This window comes from Rhinopithecus roxellana, chromosome 20, assembly GCF_007565055.1.
Source record: "Rhinopithecus roxellana isolate Shanxi Qingling chromosome 20, ASM756505v1, whole genome shotgun sequence".
Lineage (NCBI taxonomy): Eukaryota > Metazoa > Chordata > Mammalia > Primates > Cercopithecidae > Rhinopithecus > Rhinopithecus roxellana.
Window position 1 is genome coordinate 63,148,964 of NC_044568.1, and position 22,409 is coordinate 63,171,372.

A 22,409-nucleotide genomic window follows, 5' to 3' on the forward strand; every position below is an offset into this window, starting at 1 on the left:
AACATGGTGAAACCCCGTCTCTACTAAAAATACAAAAAATTAGCCGGGTGTGGTGGCAGGCGCCTGTAGTCCCAGCTACTCGGGAAACTGAGGCAGGAGAATGGCATGAACCCAGGAGGTGGAGCTTGCACTGAGCCTAGACCGCACCACTGCACTCCAGCCTAGGCAACAGAACAAGACTCCACCTCAAAAAAAAAAAAGGCCATGCTAACTAAAATCAGTGGTTAGTGAGATGTTTTCAGCTCAGTACTCTTCTTCCTCTAAGCACATTCTATTCATAGATTTGGGGTCCAGAAACCATTTTTTACAATTTTAAAGGAGATGGAAGAAAAGGTGAATTGAAGAGAAGGTCTGGGGTAGGGGATATCTACCCACAAACAAGAAGAGTGGGCCAGAAGTAGTGGCTCATGCCTGTAATTGCAGCACTTTGGGAGGCCGAGGTGGCGGATCACCTGAGGTCAGCAGTTCCAGACCAGCCTGGTCAACATGGTGAAACCCCGTCTATACTAAAAATACAAAAAAATTAACCAGGCGTGGTGGTGCACACTTGTAATCCCAGCTACTTGGGAGGCTGAGGCACAAGAATCGCTTGAACCCAGGAGGCAGACACTAGATCATGCCACTGTCCTCCAACCTGGGTGAAAGAGGGAGACTGTCTCAAAAAAAAAAAAAAAAAAAGAAAAGTGAAGACCAAGTGACATTAAAACTGAGTATTGCCAGGCTGCCTTGTTTAACATAACAACAAATGAGGCACAAGATTGGCATTGCACACCTATCTACCGATGTGTTCCAATCTTAAGAGTTTGCTGAAACAGGAGGAAGAAAAGATCCTGGCTGGATACAGATCTCAACAGTATCATCCATTCTGCTCATTATGAAAGCTTCAAAAAGATGATGCTGGAATCGACAGATTCAAATTCTAGCTCTGTCAATTCCCATCTGTAAGATGGAAATAGTTTCTTTCCACCTCTTGGGATTGCTGTGAGGGAAAAAATAAGAGCATGTGTAAAGTACTAGCCCAGTGCCTGGCACAGAACAGGCACACAAGAACTGTCAAGTTCACGCTTACCTTCTCTCTTCTCTCCCAAATCAACGCAACTGGACCTGTAAAAGTGCTGCATAGTCCAAGCATCTTCTTGAATATACTCTAAGCAAACACAATTAAGAAATGGAATCGGCCGGGCGCGGTGGCTCAAGCCTGTAATCCCAGCACTTTGGGAGGCCGAGACGGGCGGATCACGAGGTCAGGAGATCGAGACCATCCTGGCTAACATGGTGAAACCCCGTTTCTACTAAAAATACAAAAAACTAGCCGGGCGACCTGGCGGGCGCCTGTAGTCCCAGCTACTCGGGAGGCTGAGGCAGGAGAATGGCGGGAACCCGGGAGGCGGAGCTTGCAGTGAGCTGAGATCCGGCCACTGCACTCCAGCCTGGGCGGCAGAGCGAGACTCCGTCTCAAAAAAAAAAAAAAAAAAAAGAAATGGAATCACACATGGCTCAGTTCAGAGTGGCCAAGGGAATTAAACATATGTATGTACACATACATATATACAAACATACACCATCCAGGTGTAATCTGGACAAATCTTTACCCAGTTATCACACAGGTATTAGTATCCCTTTTAAACATTTAAAATTTGAACAGCCGAGAAAGAAAATGAATGAAGTTGCTTCTACATTTAGACAGGTTGTCTAAAGTTCTTTGGATGAAAGAGCAGATAACATAAATGCCAGAGAACAGGGCGGGCTTGTGGATCCTTAAAAGGAGAATTGTGGAGGTGAGCTCTGAGCCCAAGGCAGCTAAGCAAGCCTGAAGGATCTCAACTCCTGAGAGCTGGCTAGTGAACACTTTAATGATTGGAATTAACAGAGCCTTGAATCTACCTACCACTTGGGAAAGAGAAGCTTAGTTCTCCTAGGATTAAGAAGGAGACTGAACACTCCCAGTATGATCCTTCTCAATTCTTATATAAGGTAGTAAGTGGAATCTGCCAATCTAACTGGCATTAAACTGATGACAGGCCTAAATGGTCTATTATAGCCCAACCTTTACCTGTCTCTGTACACTAGAATTTCCCTCACTATTTAGCCACTTGAACCACAGAACCAGAAAAATGAGACTATATGTACCTTTCAGGTGTCAGCTTCATATAGCTCAAGATCTTACGACGTCTGCTATAGGAACTGTGAATTCTAGATTTTATTATTCAGGGCCTACTCATTCACCTTCCTCTCAGATACAGTGGTAGAATTTGAGGCGATGGTAGTGGACTTAGAGAACTGCTGAATGTGTACTTCTGAATCCATTTAAAGCCAAATTCACCTGGGTAAATAATAAAAGACTTTTTCTTAAATTTAAATTTTTTTTAAAGATAACTGTTTAAAGCAGAAGCAAAAACAAAAACCAAGAATGCCTGCCAAAAGAAAAAATGTATTCTGAGGTTGAGCATGCACATGCCTGTGTGGGTGTATAAAATACATGACAGCAATGTCCCAGAGGTTAGGAGGAAGTAAAAGTAAGAATATTGTTGCAAGGTTCTTACACTATACCTGAAGTGGTATAATACTAACTGAAGGCACACTGTGATAATAAGTTAAAAGACACATACTATAAAACCTAGAGCAACTACTATTTTTTTTAAGCCAGAGGCAAAGCTAATAAACCTGTAAGTAGAGACAAAATGGATTATTAACTTTTATTGTGCTCGCTTCGGCAGCACATACACTAAAAAAATTGGAACGTACAGAGAAATTTAGCATAGTCCCTGCACAAGGATGACATGCAAATTCATGAAGTGTTCCATATTTTAGAAAATAAAATACATTTAATTAAAAAATTAAAACTTTTTTTTTTTTGAGATGAGGTCTCCCTCTGTTGTCCAGGCTAGAGTGCAATGGAGTGATCTCAGCTCACTGCAATCTCCACCTCCCAGGAGCAAGTGATTCTCCTGCCTCAGCCTCCCGAGTAGCTGGGATTACAGGTGCCCACTAGCATGCCAGGCTAATTTTTGTATTTTTAGTAGAGATGGGGTTTTGCCATGTTAGCCAGGCTGGTCTTGAACTCCTGACCTCAAGTGATCTGCCTGCCTCAGCCTCCCAAGGTGTTGGGATTACAGGCATGAGCCACCGCACCCAGCCAAAAAAATAAAAAACTTTTCTTAATCCAAGGGAATGCCTCAAGTGGGCACATGCACAATTTCAGGAAGCACAATGTGCATGCGGCCCCTCCCAAATGTTGGTGGCCACTGCACATGCGGACAGCCAACCCCAAGAGAAGAATCGAGGGAGAAGTAACACAAGACCCTAAAAGAATGCCAACATATAAAACCCCAAGTCAAAGGGTCAAACTATGCATCTGATCTCTCAAGTCGCCCACTTGGGCCTCTTCCAAGTGTACTTTACTTCCTTTCTTTCCTGCTTTAAAGCTTTTTAATAAACGTTCACTCCTGCTCTAAAATTTGCTTCAGTTTCTACTTCTGCCTGTGCTCCTCAGTTGAATTCTTTCTCCTGAGGAGCAAGAATTGAGGTTGCTGCAGAGCCATTCAGATTTGTGGGTGGTAACAAGATTGCACCACTGCACGATCACTGCATTTGGGTGACAGAGTAAGATGTCCAAAAAAAGAGAAAAATCGAATTATATACTTTTTTTTTTGAGACGGAGAGCGAGACCCTGTCTCAAAAAATAAAAATAAAAAATAAAACTATAAAACAATGATGAGAAAAATTAAAGAGCACTTAAATGAGGCTAGAGAAATACCATGGTCATGAACTGAAAGTTGCAATATTGTTAAGATGTTAACTTTCCTCAGCTTTATCCTTAAATTCAACACAATCCCAATCAAAATTCCTGCAAGCATTCCTCTTTTTTTTGTAGAAATAAATAGACAAGCTGATTCTAAATTTTATATGGAAATTTGAAAGCCTGAGAATACCCTAAATAATTAAGAATTTTAAAAAAGAATAAATAAATCAAATAACATTTGACTTCAAGACTTATGATAACACCACAGTAATCAAAGGAACATGGTATTGGCATAAGGACAGACATTAAAGAAAAACAGAATAAAGTCCAGAAATAGACTCTATATGTATTGCCAATAGTACCCTTAAAGCTTCCATGGTAATTCAGTGGAGGAAAGGATAGTCTTTTCAATATGTGACACTGGAACAACCAGGGGAAAAATGAACTTTACAAGGAAGTGCAAGACTTGTAGCAGTGAAAACTATAAAATATCACTGAAAAAATTAAAGAAAATCAATAAGTGGCACACCTGTAATCCTAGCACTTTGGGAGGCCGAGTTGGGCGGATCATTTGACGTCAGGACTTTGAAACCAGCCTGGTCAACACAGTGAAACCCCGTTTCTACTAAAAATACAAAAAAATTAGCCAGGTATGGTGTAATCCCAGCTACTTTGGAGGCTTAGGCAGGAGAACTGATTGAACCCAGGAGGCAGAGGTTGCAGTGAGCTGAGATCACGCCACTGCACTCCAGCCTGGGTGACAGGGCGAGACTCCGTCTCAAAAAAAAAAAAGAAAACCTAATAAACGGAAGCAGCTGGGCACAGTGGCTCACACCTGTAATGTCAACACTTTGGGGTGCTGAGGCAGGCAGATCGCTTGAGCCCAGGAGTTGACCAGCCTGGGCAACATGGCGAATACCCCATCTCTACAAAAAACACAAAAATTAGCTGGGCACGGTGGCCCACGCCTGTAGTTCCAGATGCCTGGGTGGCTGAGGCAGGAGGATTGCTTGAGTCTGGGAGGCAGTTTGCAATGAGCTGAGATCCAGCCATTGCACTCTAGCCTGGGTAACAGAGCGAGACCCTGGCTCTAAACAAACAAACAAACAAACAAACACACACACACATAGAAGAGTTCCATGTTTATGGCATCCCATTTTAATACTGTTAAGATGGCAATACTCTTCTAATTGATCTAGAGACTCAACACATTCCCCATCAAAATCCCAATTACCTTTTTCAGAGATAGATAGGTATAAGCTGATCCCGTTCTAAAATTCATATGCAACTGCAAGGGACCCAAAATAGCCAAACAGGCCGGGCGCGGTGGCTCAAGCCTGTAATCCCAGCACTTTGGGAGGCCGAGACGGGTGGATCGCGAGGTCAGGAGATCGAGACCAACCTAGCTAACACGGCGAAACCCCGTCTCTACTAAAAAATACAAAAAACTAGCCGGGCGAGTTGGCGGGCGCCTGTAGTCCCAGCTACTTAGGAGGCTGAGGCAGGAGAATGGCGTAAACCCGGGAGGCGGAGCTTGCAGTGAGCTGAGATCCGGCCACTGCACTCCAGCCTGGGCAACAGAGCGAGACTCCGTCTCGAAACAAACAAAAAAAAAAAAAACAAAACAAAATAGCCAAACAATCTCCAAAAAGAAAATCAAAGATAAAAGACGCATACTTCCTGGTTTTGATATTTACTACAATGCTATGGTTATCCACATAGTGTAGTATTGGCATAAGATAAACATACAGACTAGTGTAATATTAAAAGAAATTGAGAGTAAGGAAATAATCACATACATCTATAGTCAACTGATTTTCAACAAGGGTGTCAAGGCCATTCAAAGGAGAATGAACAGTGTTTTCAATAAATGCTACTGGGACAACTGAATTATCTACATGGAAAAGAATGTGGTTTTGGCCGGGCGCGGTGGCTCAAGCCTGTAATCCCAGCACTTTGGGAGGCCGAGATGGGCGGATCATGAGGTCAGGAGATCGAGACTATCCTGGCTAACACGTTGAAACCCCATCTCTACTGAAAAAAAAAAAAAAACCACAAAAAACTAGCCAGGCGATGCAGCAGGCACCTGTAGTCCCAGCTCCTCGGGAGGCTGAGGCAGGAGAATGGCATAAGCCCGGGAGGCGGAGCTTGCAGTGAGCTGAGATCTGGCCACTGCACTCCATCCTGGGCGACAGAGCCAGACTCCATCTCAAAAAAAAAAAAAAAAAAAAAATGTGGTTTGGACCCCCAATCTCATACTACATACAAAAGTTAATTCCAAATGGATCAAAGACCTAAATATAAGAACTAAAAGTATAAAACTCTTAGAAGGAAACATAGGTGGAAATCTTCTTGACCTTGCATTAAGCAACAAATTCTTAAATATGACACCAAAAGCAAAAGCAACAAGAGACTTAAAAACAGGTATCATATTAGCTTTCAACAAAATTAAAGACTTTTAGGGCCGGGCGCAGTGGCTCACATCTGTAATCCTAGCACTTTGGGAGGCCGAGGCGGACAGATCACAAGGTCAGGAGATCAAGACCATCCTGGCTAACACGGTGAAACACTGTCTCTACTAAAAAAATACAAAAAAATTAGCTGGGCATTGCGGCACGCGCCTGTAGTCCCAACTACTCGGGAGGCTGAGGCAGGAGAATCGCTTGAACCCAGAAGGTGGAGGTTGCAGTGAGCCGAGATCCCGCCATTGCACTCCAGCCTGGGCCACAAGAGTGAAATTCTGTCTCGAAAAACAAACAACACACAAAAAAATTAAACACTTTTGTGCTGCAAAGGATACTATCAAGAACATAAGACAACTTACAGAATGGGAGAAAAAGTTTGCAAATCATGTTCTGATAAGGTATTAGTATATCTAAAATGTATAAAAATGTCTTACAACTCAACAACCAAAAGACAAACAATTCAACTAAAAAATTCACAAAGGACCGGGTGCAGTAGCTCATGCCTATAATACCAGCACTTTGGGAGGCCAAGTCAGGAGGATCACTTGAGACCCAGACCAGCCTGGGCAACATAGCAAGACCCTGCCTTTACAAAAATTAAAAATCAGCTGGGCATGGTAGTGTATGCCTGCAGTCCCAGGTACTCAGGAGGTTGAGGCAGAAGGATCACTTGAGCCAAGGTGTTCAAGGCTATAGTGAGCTATAAGCATGCCGCTGCACTCCACCTGCGTGACGGAACAAGACTCCGTTTTAAAAAAAAAAAAAAATCGACAAAGGACTTGCATAGACATTTCTCCAAGGACTATATACGAAGAGCCAATAAACACAAGAAAAAGCTGGGTGTGGCGGCTCATGTTGTAATCCCAGCACTTTGGGAGGCTGTGGGCAGATCACCTGAGGTCAGGAGTTCAAGACCAACCTGCCCAACATAGTGAAACCCCAACTCTACAAAAATACAAAACTTAGCCAGGCATGATGGTGGGCGCCCATAATCCCAGCTACTTGGGAGGCTAAGGCAGGAGAATTGCTTGAACCCAGGAGACGGAGGGTATAGTAAGTCGAGATCGTATCACTGCACTCCAGACTGGGTGACAGAGCAAGACTCCCTCTCAAAACACACACACACACACACACACACACACACACACACACACGAAAAGATGCCCAACATCGTTTGCAAATCGAAACTATAATGAGATGCCACTTCAGAATCACTAGGATGGCTACTATCAAATAGACAGGTAATAGTAATGGGGTTTCACAATGTTGGCCAGGCTGATCTCGAACTCCTGACCTCAAGTGATTGGCCTGCACCCAAGTCTCAATAATAGTTTTTGTTTGTTTATTTGTTTTGAGATGGAGTCTCACTTTGTTACCTAGGCTGGAGTGCAGTGGCACGATCTCGACTCACTGCAACCTCCGCTTCCTAGGTTCAAGCGATTCTCCAAGCTCAGCCTCAGTCTCAGCTGGGGCTACAGGCACATGCCACCATGCGCAACTAATTTTTGTATTTTTTTGTAGAGATGGAGTTTCAACATGTTGGCCAGGTTGGTCTTCAACTCCTGACCTCAAGTGATCTGCCCACCTCAGCCTCCCAAAGTGCTGAGATTATAAGCGTGAGCCACTGTGTCCAGCCAATAATAGTTTTTGTGTTCTGTTTTTTAAAAAAAGTTCAGCTAGGCGTGGTGGCTCATGCCTGTAATCCCAACACTTTGGGAGGCCAAGGCAAGCGGATCACAAGGTCAGGAGATCGAGACCATCCTGGCTAACACACTGAAACACTGTTTCTATTAAAAATACAAAAAAAATTAGCCGGACGTGGTGGCGGGCACCTGTCGTCCCAGGTACTCAGGAGGCTGAGGCAGGAGAATGGTGTGAACCCAGAAGGCGGAGCTTGCAGTGAACTGAGATTGTGCCATTGCACTCCAGCCTGGGCAACACAGCAAGACTGTCTCTCAAAAAAAAAATAGGGCAAGATTGCAGTCAAGCTGGAGATGTAGCAAAAAAAAAAGGTCACGATTGCAGTCAAGTTGGATATGTAGCATACACACTGTATTTACAACCACTAATATTAATGACTTAACCAAGTTTGTGATATATAAAAAGATGAGAATTGGTTCAAGGACTAAGCTTTCATGCCTTTCAACATTTCAGATAGAGAGAAAGGAGATAAAACCAATGAGAGAGGTAGGAAGAAAACTAAGTGAGCACGGTATTCTAGAAGCAGTGAAGACAGTGTTTCAAGGGGAAAGGAATGACCAGCTGGGTAAAATGCAGCCATTTTTCCCAAACTGAGAACTGACAATAGGCTACTGGATTTAGTAATATAAAGGTCCTCAGTGACCTTGATAAGAGCGGTTTCAATTGAGTGATGAGGGCAAATACTTGAATGGAGTAGATTTAAGAAGGATGGAAGAAGAAAAATCAGAAAACCAAAAAAACAGAATCTTGAGAACTTTTGCTGTTAAAAGAAGTAGCAGGGGCTGGGCACGGTGGCTCATGCCTACAATCCCAGCACTTTGGGAGCCCAAGGCAGGTGGATCGCTTGAGGTCAGAAGTTCAAGACTAGCCTGGCCAACATTGTGAAACCCCATCTCTACTGAAAATACAAAAAATTAGCCAGGTGTGATGGCACATGGTTGTAATCCCAGCTACTTGGGAGGCTGAGGCAGGAGAATCACTTGAACCCAGCAGACAGAGGTTGCAGTGAGCCAAGATTGCACCATTGCACTCTAGCCTGGGCGACAACAGTGAAACTCTGTCTCAAACAAACAAACAAAACCAGAATAGGCTGGTATCTCTAGGGGAAGTAGAATCACAGTAAGTTAATTTGTTATTCCTGTTTTCAAGATGGAAGCAACAGCAGCAGTTAGTTAGTATGCTGATAGGAATGTACCACTAGAACAGTAATATTTAGCAGAGAGCAGAGGAAGGTTGAAGCAGTGCTCTGGATGGACTCAGGAAGTGGGAATGAAATTTTGTTTGCAAATGGAGGTATTGGCCCTTGCAATGAGCATGTACAGCTTATACCTAGTTACAGGAAAGAGGGAAAAGGCAGATAAAAAAGCACATGGGTGGATACGGTGGAGAGTGCCACTGTTTTCTCAACGAACTAGGAAGGTCATCAACAAAGGCTAAGAAGGGAGTTTTGAAAAGAGAGGAGAAAGTGTGGACGAGTCCTCTAGGAGGTTAGAGAATGAAGGAACTATGGAAATACAGCAGGATTCCCAGACAGCATTAGGGGCCTGTTTAAGGTTAGTAATCAGGAATTAAGAGTGAGGCCAGCGAACGTGCTCAGTGTTTCTTCTAACCCAGGAGCACACCCACAAAGTAGGCAGAGATTTGGATTGAACCAGAGTTGTGACTTAGCCAAGCAAGTGTGACAAGGCAAAAGAGGGGAAGAGGACTGAAGAGTGTAGTACATGAGGCACTGATTATAATGACTGACCATGGAATTTAAGTTATTTAAGGAGAAAAGTACAGGCATGAGGGCGTGAGGGAAAGGGAGAAGAAAACAGGATCAATGAGCTGTAGTTCCTGCTGGAGTCAAAGATGGTTGAAAGGATTGATATTATAAATAGCAGATAAATGGAGACACGGGGGCAACTCTTACGGCTGACACGGTAAGAAAATGTATTTTATTCCTCCACCATTTTACAAAACTACAAAGAATGTCATAGGCCCAGCTATAGGGCTAAAAAGGATTCCCACAATTCAATTTTTGATGGCCAAACTGATTGCAATTTAATAACAAGAGATACCATTATTAGAGCCACAGCACTTCTTTTTTCTTTTCTTTTCTTTTCTTTTTTTTTAAGAGACAGGGTCTTGCTATGTTGCCCAGGCTGGAGTGTAGTGGTGTGATCACAGCTCATTGCAGCCTTGACTTCTTGCGCTCACGCAATCCTCCTGCCTCAGCCTCCCAAAGTTCTGGGATTACAGGAATGAGCCGCTATACATGGCTGGAGCCACACCACTTTCTAGTTATGTAATACTGGCTGAGTTCCCTAACCACTGGGTCTTAGTTTCCTTCTCTGTGAAATAGGAATGTTAACAGTAATCACCTCAAGGAGTGAGGATTCAATAATTGAATGTTAAGCATTTAGAACTATGCCAGGCACTTAGTAAGATGAAATAAATGTCTGCTATTAGTGATATTCTTTTTCTTTCTTTTTTTGAGACAGTCTCGCTCTGTTGCCCAGGCTGGAGTGCCACCTCCGGGTTCAAGTGATTCTCGTGCCTCAGCCTCCTGAGTAGCTGGGATTACAGGCATGCTCCACCACACCGGGCTAATATTTGTATTTTTAGTGGAGACGGGGTTTCACCATGTCGGCCAGGCTGGTCTCGAACTCCTGGCCTCAAGTGATCTACCTGCCTCAACCTCCCAAAGTGCTAGGAGCCACTGCGCCTGGCCAGCAATATTCTTATTACATACTACTGTTACAATCTACTTTGTTGTGTATTTTTTTTAATGCAATAACCAACAAAAACTGTCATTAAAGCGAGTCTCAGTAGGGAAGAGTTCAAACACTGAAGTATTAAGCCTGGCTAAGGCCCAAATCATTACAGAATTTTTCCAAGTACTTTTCCTAATCTGCTCCTGTTTCTTCACTTTCTAGAGGCATGGGGGAAATGACACATGTCATCCAAAAGGACTCTGAGCTCGGGGAGCGCTATAAACATTGACCTTGCTGTTGGGTAATGGGTTCAACTTCATTCTAAACTCTGTTTCCAGGTTCTATGCCAGTTCCTTTACTCGTGCCCACACAGTTGCTCAGTCACATGTACTAGCAACAGCTTAAAAAACAAAAACAAAAACAAAATAACCTTAGAATGTTTTTCTTATTTAGGAATATTTTAAATGTTTATTTAAACACAAATGAGAGTTCTTTTACAACTCAAATAAGATGCTTAGTTATTGGTCACTGTATTATTCTGCAGATCACTGGAGGAGGGAGGAAAATTCGGGTCCTTGCTGACCTGTCACTTGACTCAAACCATGGGGTTATTGGATCAATCCCACACAAGACCCCTCTGTGGGATCCTATCCCAGACAGATGTATAGGCCTCACCAGCATGCTGCCTATTTGACAGTTTCTGTTGGCAGCACCCCAAGGAAGCAAAAGCACCAGGCTGAGTGCAGACCCATGACTAGCTGCCTCTTGCAGGCCTGACTTGAAATCCCACCCACCCCATCCCCCACTGCCTGGTGTTTTCTTTCAGAGCTGCTCAGATGTGGATCCAAGATAAAAATGTCTTACAGTTTAGTCCAGCCATTGGCAGAAGCAATCACCCCATCGGAAAGAAAAATGGAAAGAAATAGTGAACTCTAGAACAAGTTAGACACATTCAGATTCTTCAGAACAGAGGGCTGGGAAAGAGAAAGTGGGGCTCCTACAAATCCCCTCTTACGAAATGTCCTCTGCGGTGGGGGCCGAGCTCTTGGCTGGCTTATAATTTAATTGGTCCCTAAGAACAAACTAAGTTTACAGGAGGGGCTATATGATCTTTCCTGTGGTAGCCTTATAACAACTTATAGAGAAATTTTGGCCAAATGGTAGATATGGTCTCTAGCAAAGAGCTAAACGGGTATAAGCATTTTGGGGCACAATTTTTGGGGGATGGTCAGGGAGAGGTGTGCTGTGAATAGGTTTCACTTCCAGGTACAGAAATTACAACAGAAACAAAAACAAAATAAAATAGGCCGGGCACAGTGGCTCACACCTGTAATCCCAGCACTTTGGGAGGCTGAGGCGGGTGGATCACGAGGTCAGGAGATGGAGACCACCCTGGCTAACACGGTAAAACCCCGTCTCTACTAAAAATACAAACAAATTAGCCGGGTGCGGTGGCGGGCGCCTGTAGTCCCAGCTACTCGGGAGGCTGAGGCAGGAGAATGGTGTGAACCCGGGAGGTGGAGCTTGCAGTGAGTGGAGATGTCACCACTGCACTCCAGCCTGGGCGACAGAGTGTGACTCTGTCTCAAAAATAAATAAATAAATAAAATAAAATAATAAAATCCACACATGTACATGGAACAACATGAAACAATGAAGAGGACATTAAATAAAAAACAGAAGTTGTGAAACAAGCATAATGTGCTTTCTACTGCTTTACACACACCCGTTCATCTAGAGGCAAAAATCTGGAGACACATACACCAAAGGGATCATGGGGTAAACTTCTGCTTTCTACATTAATGTTTAAAATCTTTACAGTGAATATTCTGATTATTTTTGTGACCAGGAAAGAAGTAGGAAGAACTTTTGTTTCTAGATTTGCTTAAAAAGACAGAAAATACTGATTTGGAAACCACAAAGGTCTGTTTCTGCACAGCGCGTGCGAGTTTAGCCTTTCCAACTCCCTCACCTGCTCCAGGGCTTTTCTTCTTTTGTAACTTCTTCCTCTTCCTTCTGCAAATGCTGCCTCTTTCTAAACCCCTTCCTCTCATCTTGCAAGCCATCTTTTTTGTTTGAGATTAATTTCCTGCAGAAAGTCAATCCCAAGCCACTGTTGCCAACTCTACAAAAATCACCAGAAAGAAGTAACCCAACCCTTTTCCAACACAAACTACCCTTATCTTTACTCCTGTGATAACTGTACTTCTTCATGTGTATATTTACTGAACTTTTATTAGGCACCTAATTTCATATCATAGGTAATAAACACTCACAATAGACTTTTTAAAAAAACATTCTCGGCCGGGCGTGGTGGCTCAAGCCTGTAATCCCAGCACTTTGGGAGGCCGAGACGGGCGGATCACGAGGTCAGGAGATTGAGACCATCCTGGCTAACATGGTGAAACCCCATCTCTACTAAAAATACAAAAAACTAGCCGGGCGATGTGGCGGGCGCCTGTAGTCCGAGCTACTCGGGAGGCTGAGGCAGGAGAATGGCGTGAACCCGGGAGGCAGAGCTTGCAGTGAGCCGAGATTGCGCCACTGCACTCCAGTCTGGGCGACAGAGCGAGACTCCGCCTAAAAAAAAAAAAAAAAAAAAAAAAACATTCTCAACTAACACATTTGGCTCATAATAAGTACTCTGCAATCAGCAACAACATGCCTTCTCTTAATAGCAAACTCCAAGCCTCAATTCCCTAAGCCAAGAACTCCAGCAGTTAGTATGGACTGTGGGCACTTGGAGTACTGTATTAAGAAGGATTCTGGATTGGGCACGGTGGCTCCCGCCTGTAATCTCAGCACTTTGGGAGGCCGAGGCTGGTGGATCACCTGAGGTCAGGAGTTCGAGACCAGCCTGGCCAACATGGTGAAACCCCATCTCTACTAAAAATAAAAAATTAGCCAGGTGTGGTGGCACGCATCTGTAGTCCTAGCTACGGGGGAGGCTGAGTCAGGAGAATCACTTGAACCCAGGAGATGGAGGGTACAGTGAGCCAAGATCACACCACTGCACTCCAGCCTGGGTGACAGAGTGAGACTCTGTCTCAAAAAAAAAAAGAAAGAAAAGGATTCTGAGTCCCTGTAGGGCTCCATAATAAACAATGAGGTAAATTATAACAGTGTCAGCCATGGGCAAAGAACAAGGTTGGGGGTCAGTGACTCTTCCCTCCTACATAGCCTGTTGGGGCCCAGTGTGATCTTTTTTTTTTTTTTTGACGGAGTTTCGCTCTTTCACCAAGGCTGAAGTGAAGTGGCATGATCTCAGGTCACTGTAATCTCCACCTCCCGGGTTCAAGAGATTCTCCTGCCTCAGCCTCCTGAGTAGCTGGGATTATAGGTGCCCGCCACCACACCCAGCTAATTTTTGTATAGTAGAGATGGGGTTTGGCCGTGTCAGTCAGGCTGGTCTCAAACTCCTGACCTCAGATGATCTACCCACCTTGGCCTCCCAAAGTGCTAGGGTTATAAGCGTGAGCCACTGCGTCCGGCCTGGTGTGCCCTTCTTAACTTTGGTGTATCTGGAGTCCAGTCACTGTGAAATGATGCTTTATGTAAAGAAGGCGTGGGTATGTGAATGTGGGGGTGGGGTAGGGGAAGGCATCTTTTCTTGAGAATCTTTAACCGTTCTATAGCAACTCAAAGGAGAATGAGATGGCAATTTAAGGGGGTGGAGAGAAAAGATGACTTAATTACAAGGAATTTCCAACTTGAGTCAAATTTCAAGTCATAAGAACTTAAGCTGTTTTTCTCCAGTCACCCCACAAACCCATCCTCTCTAGTCTCAGATTAAACACAGCTGCATAAAATCCATTTAGAAATTTTTCTCCATTTTCCTCAAAGCTTATTCAACATTGGGGGTTCCTGCTTACCTGGTTTCTCCTCTTCCCATGATACCAAATTACAGGCAAGACAAGTAAGCTTGGGATCACCAATGATCCCATAAATCATCTTAAGAATGCAACACCCTCTCTGAATTCTTCCTAAACATAGATGATGCAGAATGGTGTGATGCTAAAGAGAGCCTCCTAGACTCTCAACACTAGGGCAAGTTCTTTGATCCATTTTTTGAAATTAAACATTTGCCAATTCTCTCTATACTATAAGACCACTAGGGAAGAGTTTCGAGCAGCACTGTCCAACAGGACTTTCTGCAATGATGGAAATGTTCTTCGTGTATGCTGTCCAATTACAGCAGTCACTAACCACTTGTGGTTACTGAACACTGAAAATGTGGCTACAGTAACTCAGAAATTGAATTTAAATTTTGTTCATTAATTTTCACTAATTTAAATGTATTTATTTATTTTAATTAATTTTTTTTCTTTCTTTTTTTTTTTTTGAGATAGAGACTGTCACCCAGGCTGGAGTGCAGTGGCACGATCTCGGCTCACTGCAAGCTCCGCCTCCCAGGTTCACGCCATTCTCCCACCTCAGCCTCCCCAGTAGCTGGGACTATAGGCGCCCGCCACCACGCCCGGCTAATTTTTTTTTGTATTTTTAGTGGAGACGGGGTTTAACCATGTTAGCCAGGATCGTCTCGAGCTCCTGACCTCGTGATCCGCCTGCCTCGGCTTCCCAAAGTGCTGGGACTACAGGCGTGAGCCACCACGCCCAGCCAATTAATTAGTTTTTAAAAAATTTTTCGAGACGGAGTCTCACTCTGTCACCCAGGCTGGAGTGCAGTGGCACAATCTCGTCTCACTGCAATCTCCGCCTCCTGGGTTCAAGCGATTCTCCTGCCTCAGCCTCCCGAGTATCTGGGATTACAGGTGCCCACCACCATGCCAGCCCACTCCAGCGTGAGCAACAGAGAGAGACGGATGGATGGACGGATGGAAGGATTAGTGTACTGAAAACAGAGATAAGGAATTACCCATAGTAAAGCATATAAAGAACTGGAAAACATAGAAGAGTTTAAGAAATAGGAAGGTAGAAAGAAGGCCCAATATATGACTTCTAGGATTTTCAAATGGAGGGATGGAAGAGAATAAAAGGTAAAATCTGAAGAGATAACTAGATGACAATTTCTTAGGTGCCCTGAAACACATTAAATTTGATATTCAAGAACAAATAGCAAATAGATACATAAAAATAAATTAAATCTGGAACATATGACAGTAAACTTGGAGAGCACCATGAGTAAATAGAAGATAAAGCAGCCAAGAGAAAAAAACGTTAACTCTAAGAGTTGAGAAGACTTTTCAAATGCAATATCAAAAGCTAGAAGATAATGAAACACAGTAACATCATCTAATTGCTGAGAAAAAGTAACTGCCAACCCAGATTTTTATATCCAGCTAAATTATTCAATGTTTATGACAAACAGAAACGAAAGAGTTTAGCACTAATAGACTCTCACTAAAAAACAGTGTTGAAGCCTACCTCCGGAAGGAGGAAATTTAACTCCAAAGGATGAAGTATGATAAAAGAAGGAAGGGAAGGCAAAGAAGTTGGCAAGCAGGTGAGTGAATTCAAATAAGCAGATTTCATCAAATAAGAATAGCAACAACTAATTCCAGGGTATAAAAACAAAGTGGAAGGCCAGGCGCCTGGCTCACGCCTGTAATCCCAGCACTGTGGGAGGTCGAGGTGGGTGAATCACCTGAGGTCAGGAGTTCGAGATCAGCCTGGCCAATGTGGTAAAACCCAGTCTCTACTAAAAACACAAAAATTAGCCGGGCATGGTGGCGCACACTTGTGATCCCAGCTACCTGCGAGGCTGAGGCAGGAGAATCACTTGAACCTGGAAGGCGGACGTTGAAGTGAGCTGAGACCACCCCATTACACTCCAGCCTGAGCAACAAGAGCGAAACTTCATCTCAAAAAAAAGAAAAAAAAAAAAAAAAACAGACAAAACAAGGTGGAATTGTAATACTGATCCACGGCAACGTGTAAGACAAACTGTGGGTTTCTATTTGGGAAGAGAATAGAGACACTGATTTAACTTTAAGATTTTATTGAAGTATGCAAGCCAAAAATTTAAGAGTAGCCTGTAACAGAACTGAAAGTTTCCAAATGGTAGAATAAAGAAACTCTTTCTAAGAAAAGACTGAAAAGGAGAAAAATGCAAACAAAACATGGTCAATAGCACAAAGTAAGATATGAAATAACAATGTATTTAATGATATTAAATAAAAAATTACATAAGGTATTAAATGAGATATTAAGATAATATACAATTGTAATCATAATACTTTTAAATGGGTTAAACATGCTAATCAAGAGACAGTCTCAGAATAGGCTGGAAAAAAATCTAACTACATGTCATTTACAGGAGATACACCTAAGACATTAGGACATAGAGAAAAGAAAAGGGATAGGAAAAGATGTACCAGGCAAATATTTACAGAAAGAAAGGCAGAATTAATACCAGACAAAAAAAGACCAAGAGAAAAAGTATTGGCCGGGCGCGGTGGCTTAAGCCTGTAATCCCAGCACTTTGGGAGGCCAAGACGGGCGGATCACGAGGTCAGGAGATCGAGACCATCCTGGCGAACACGGTGAAACCCCGTCTCTACTAAAAAATACAAAAAACTAGCCGGGCGAGGTGGCGGGCGCCTGTAGTCCCAGCTACCCCGGAGGCTGAGGCGGGAGAATGGCGTAAACCTGGGAGGCGGAGCTTGCAGTGAGCTGAGATCCGGCCACTGCACTCCAGCCTGGGCGGCAGAGCGAGACTCCGTCTCAAAAAAAAAAAAAAAAAAAAAAAAAAAGAGAACTTCAAATTATATGCAGACACGTTTGACAAAATTATGAAGAGAAGTTGACAAATTCAGTCATTAAAAAAACATTAACATAGTTCTCTCTGGAATTGTTAGATCAAGAACACCTGGCCGGGCACTGAGGCTCACACCTGTAAATCCAGCACTTTGGGAGGCCAAGGTGGGAGGATCACCTGAGCCCAGCCTGGGCAACATGGTGAACCCCCGTCTCTATAAAAAATACAAAAATTAGTTGGGTGTGGTGGTCTGTGCCTGTGGTTCTAGCTACTCCAGAGGCTGAGGCAGGGGGATCACTTGAGTCCAAGAGTTTGAGTCTGCAGTGAGCCATAACTGTGCCACTGCACTCCAGCCTGGGCAACAAAGCAAGACCCTGTTTCAACAAACAAACAAACACATAAACAAAACAAAAAACAAACAAAAAAATCAAAAGTTGGTAAGATATGGAAGATTTGGACAACATAACTGATAAGCTTGATCTAAGGATATACAGAATACAACTTCACCAAACATTTTTATTTTTATTTTTCTGTGCTCCCCGACCCCCTCACCCAACAGTTGTTATACAAACTTCTCAAGCACAAATGAAATATTTATGAAAACTGACTGTGTAGTATGCCACAAATTAAGTATCAATAAAAATCAAACAATCAGTATCATATAGACTGTTCTGTGACTATAATGCAATTAAGTTAGAGGCCATCTTAAAAAAAAAAATGAAAATATTACGATTACACCTTTGCACTCCAGCATGGGCAACAGGGGAAGACCCTGTCTCAAGAAAATAAATAAAAGGCTCTATTTTGGCCAGGCATGGTAGCTCATGCTTGTAACCTCAGCACTTTGGGAGGCCCAGGTGAGAAGATCACTAGAGACTGGGAGTTCACGACCAGCCTGAGCAACATAGTAGTCTATACAAAAAAAACCCATAGTAGTCTCTACCAAAAAAAAAGCTATATTAATCTTTTTGTTTGCTTTGTGTTTTGAGATGTCTCACTCTGTCTCCCAGGCTGGAGTGCAGCGGCGCCATCTCAGCTCACTGCAACCTCCGCCTCCTGGGTTCAAGTGGTTATCCTGCCTCAACCTCCCGAGTAGCTGGGATTACAGTCATGCACCACCATGTCCGGCTAATATTTATATTTTTAGTAGAGACAGGTGTTTCATCATGTTGACCAGGCTGGTTTCAAACTCCTGATCTCAAGTGATCTGCCTGCCTCAGCATCCCAAAGTGCTGGAATTACAGGTGTGAGCCACCACACCTTGCCTTATTAATCTTAGTAAGAGAAGACAAAGACAGTATAACAAAATTATGAGTGAAATTTTATGACGTGCAAAAATCCAAATGAGAATATTAATGTATTAAATCTGGAAATGTCTAAAAAAAGAATACATCATAACCAAGTAGATTCATTTCAAGAATATAAGGATAATTTAACATGAGAAAATCTATTAACATAATTCAAATCATTTACAACTGAAAGGAGAAAGACCAGATGATCATCTGAATAAATACAAGGAAAACCTGATAAAATTGCTGTTTGTGATAATTTAGCAAAGTAGGAATAAAAGAGAATAAAGACAATCTACCAAAAACATATGTGATGCTTCCAAAAGCAGGAAACATTCCCTTTAAAAGCAGGAGAAAAATAAGGATTTCCATGATCATAGATTCTAATACGGTTTTTATTAGAGGAACTAGCCAGCAATCCTTAAAATAAGAAAGAGAAGTGACACAAAAGAGGAAATAAAAGTCATTATTTGCAAAGGGTGTGATTCTCTGAATTTTCTGTCGATATTTCTCATTAAAACTATGAAACCTACAAGAGTTCAGCAAGTCTGCTGAATATAACAAGAAACCCAAAACAATTATAAAAAATTTTAAATGCTACTATTGACAGTAAGGACCAAAAAACTATAGAGTATCTAGTGATAAACCTAGCAAAAGGAATTCAAGATCTTCAAAAAACCATAAAGCTTTATCCAGTGACATTAAATATTAACAGCTTACATTACTGATCACTTACTACCTGCTGGGCACTGTTCTGAGCGATGTGGATATGCTACAAACTCATTTGATTCATATAAGAGTCCTGTATGATAGATACTGTTATTATTGTTAGCTTCACTTTAGAGGTAAAGAAATTAAGGCACAGGTTGTGAGGTCACTTGCCCAAGGTTCCAAAACTAAAAATTAGCAATACTGGGATTCACACTGAAGACAGTCTGGTGCCAAGCCTGTGACCTTAATTACTACCCTATACTGTCTCTCCCAAGAGAGGGTGTTCCATTCCTGCAATAAAGGCATCTCTGGCTCAGCTGAGCCAAACTTCCAGAAGTCATTCTTGTGTCATCCTGATGCCGACTTGATTTGAATTCTCTAGCCTACAACTATCTAAGAAGCCCCTCTTTCAACAGACTGGATCTTTCAAGCACCCTGGGAGCAGAGGGTGGCAGTGGATTTATTTCTGTTCACATAAGGATACAGACCAACAATGATTAAAGGAGATCTCAGTCTTAATGCCTAGCCTAAGTGACACCATGTCACTTTTAAGATCACATGGCTCTCCAATTCCCAGGAGAAGATCAATATAGATTTCTTAAACTTGACAAGTTGTATTCATTAAGATGTTAAGCTGCTTTCCAGAGTCAAGAATGTAACGGATATCAACGATTTCTCTTTCTGATAACCTTTGAGAATTCTGGGAGATGGATATGTAATATTTATTTGTATAAGTTCTGTAACTTTTCTGTAAGTCTGAAATTATTTCTAAAAAGTTTAAATGTAAATAAAATGTTTAAAATTTTTATTTTTATATCTGTAAATCAATTCTATCAGATTCATGGATAAGCCCAAATTTACAAAAATGGCTTACTGATAAATTCAATTTAATTCTAATAAATATCCTAACAGTTTTTTCTCCTCACAGAAAGTTAACAAAGCTGATTCTAAAATTTATCTGGAAGCATAGAGTGCCAAAAATAGCTAACCAGTTTTGTTGTTTTTACTGTTGTTGTCTGTAACATACAGAACTGTTTATTCTGCTGTTTGCAATACAAAGACATCAGGAAATGTTATTGTTTGTGCAATATAGTAGGGAAAAAAATTGAAACTGCCCATTAGGGTGGGTTTGCCAGATGTCCTGTCATTAAAAAAGAATACCCGCTTTAAACAGAGCAGTTCCTGCTACTCTGTACTTCATTGTGCTGATTCTATCTGGATTCCCTTATTTGTCCCTTAGAAAGATTCAGTTAGCCAACACAGTTTTGCCCTTCCACGTAGCAAGACCTATTACAAAACCATAGTAAATAAAAGAGTAGACTGGCCACAGTGGCTCACGCCTGTAATCCCAGCAATTTGGGAGGCTGAGGCAGGTGAATCACCTGAGGTCAGGAGTTCGAGACCAGCCTGACCAATATGGTGAAATCCCATCTCTACCAAAAATACAAAAAAAAAAGCCGGGTGTGGTAACAGACACCTGTAGTCCCACCTACTCAGGAGGCTGAGGCAGGAGAACTGCTTGAACCTGGGAGGCAGAGATCACGCCACTGTACTCCAGCCTGGGTGACAGAGCGAGACTCTGTCTCAAAAAACAAAAACAGGCTGGGTGCAGTGGCTCACGCCTGTAATCCCAGCACTTTGGAAGGCCAAGGTAGGCAGATCACTTAAGGTCAGGAGTACAGGACTAACCTGGCCAACATGGTGAGACCACGTCTCTACTAAAGCTATAAAAAATTAGTAGGGTGTGGTGGCATGAGCCTGTAACCCCAGCTACTCAGGAGGCTGAAGTGGGAAAATTGCTTGTATCCGGGAGGCGGAGGTTGCAGTGAGCTGAGATAGCGCCACTGCACTCCAGCCTGGGCAATAGAGCAAGACTCCATCTCAAAAATAAATAAATAAAAATAAAAGAGTATTAGTACTAGGATAGATGACTTTACTACTCCTCAAATGCTGCTGAGAGAGCTGGTTATTCATATATGGAAAAAGAAAAATATATCCCTATCTTGCCCCATGCAAATTTAATTATAGGCTGGGAGCTGTGGCTCATGCCTATCACCCCAGTACTATGAATTAGTCGGATATGGCGGTTGCACACCTGTAGTCCCAGCTACCCAGGAGACTGAGGTGGGAGGATCACCTGAGTCTAGGAGTTTCAGGCTGCAGATCGTGCCACTACAATCCAGCCTGGGCAACAGAGTGAGATCCTGTCTTGAAACTAAAGAAATAAATATATTTTTTTTTTTTTGAGACGGAGTTTCACTCTTATTGCCCAGGCTGGAGTGCAATGGCGCAATCTCGGCTCGGCGCAATCTCGGCTCACCGCAACCTCCACCTCCCAGGTTCAAACGATTCTCCTGCCTCAGCCTCCCGAGTAGCTGGAATCACAGGCATGCACCACCATGCCCAGCTAATTTTGTTTTCTTAGTAGAGACGAGGTTTCTCCATGTTGGTCAGGCTGGTCTCGAACTCCTGACCTCAGCTGATCCATCCCCCCCCCCACCTCGTCCTCTCAAAGTGCTGGGATTACAGGCGTGAGCTGCCGCGCCCAGCCAATAAACATTGGTTTTAAATTACCCATGGATTAAGGATTTAAATACAAAAGGCAAATTTTTAAAACTTTTAAAAGAAAACATAACATCTCTATGACCTCACGTAAATAAAATATTTCTTAACACATAAAATGTATAAGCCATAAGAGAAAATACTTGAATATTCAGTCATATTAAAATTAAGTAACCATAAGAAATCACAAAAAGAATAAAGAGATAAGCCACAAACTGAGAGAAGACACATCTACATTACATGTGACAACAAAGAATTATTATCCACAGACAAAACAAAAACAAATTCGTACGAACCAGTAAGAAACAGTTAAACCACCCAATATGAACATGAGTCAGACATGAACAAGTATTTCACAGAAGAAACAATGATTAAAAATACAATATTAATACATTAATTATAGATAAATATGTATTATCAAATATATAACAAATAAAATCACAATAATATACCATTTACACCCACGAGAGCTTGCCAAAACTTAAGGTATGACAATATCAAATTTTGGCAAGGACACAGAACAAG

At 42.4% G+C, this 22,409-nt stretch overlaps 1 protein-coding gene and 1 non-coding gene across 4 annotated transcripts in view; one reads left to right on the forward strand and one right to left on the reverse strand.

The window, feature by feature from the left end:
• ZNRF1 (zinc and ring finger 1) overlaps positions 1–22,409 on the reverse strand; it is a 114,885-nt gene that overhangs the window by 76,681 nt on the left and 15,795 nt on the right. The window lies entirely within an intron of this gene.
• Positions 2,702–2,810, forward strand: LOC115895405. Its single transcript, XR_004055601.1, has one exon. It is a non-coding gene; the product is annotated as a U6 spliceosomal RNA (small nuclear RNA).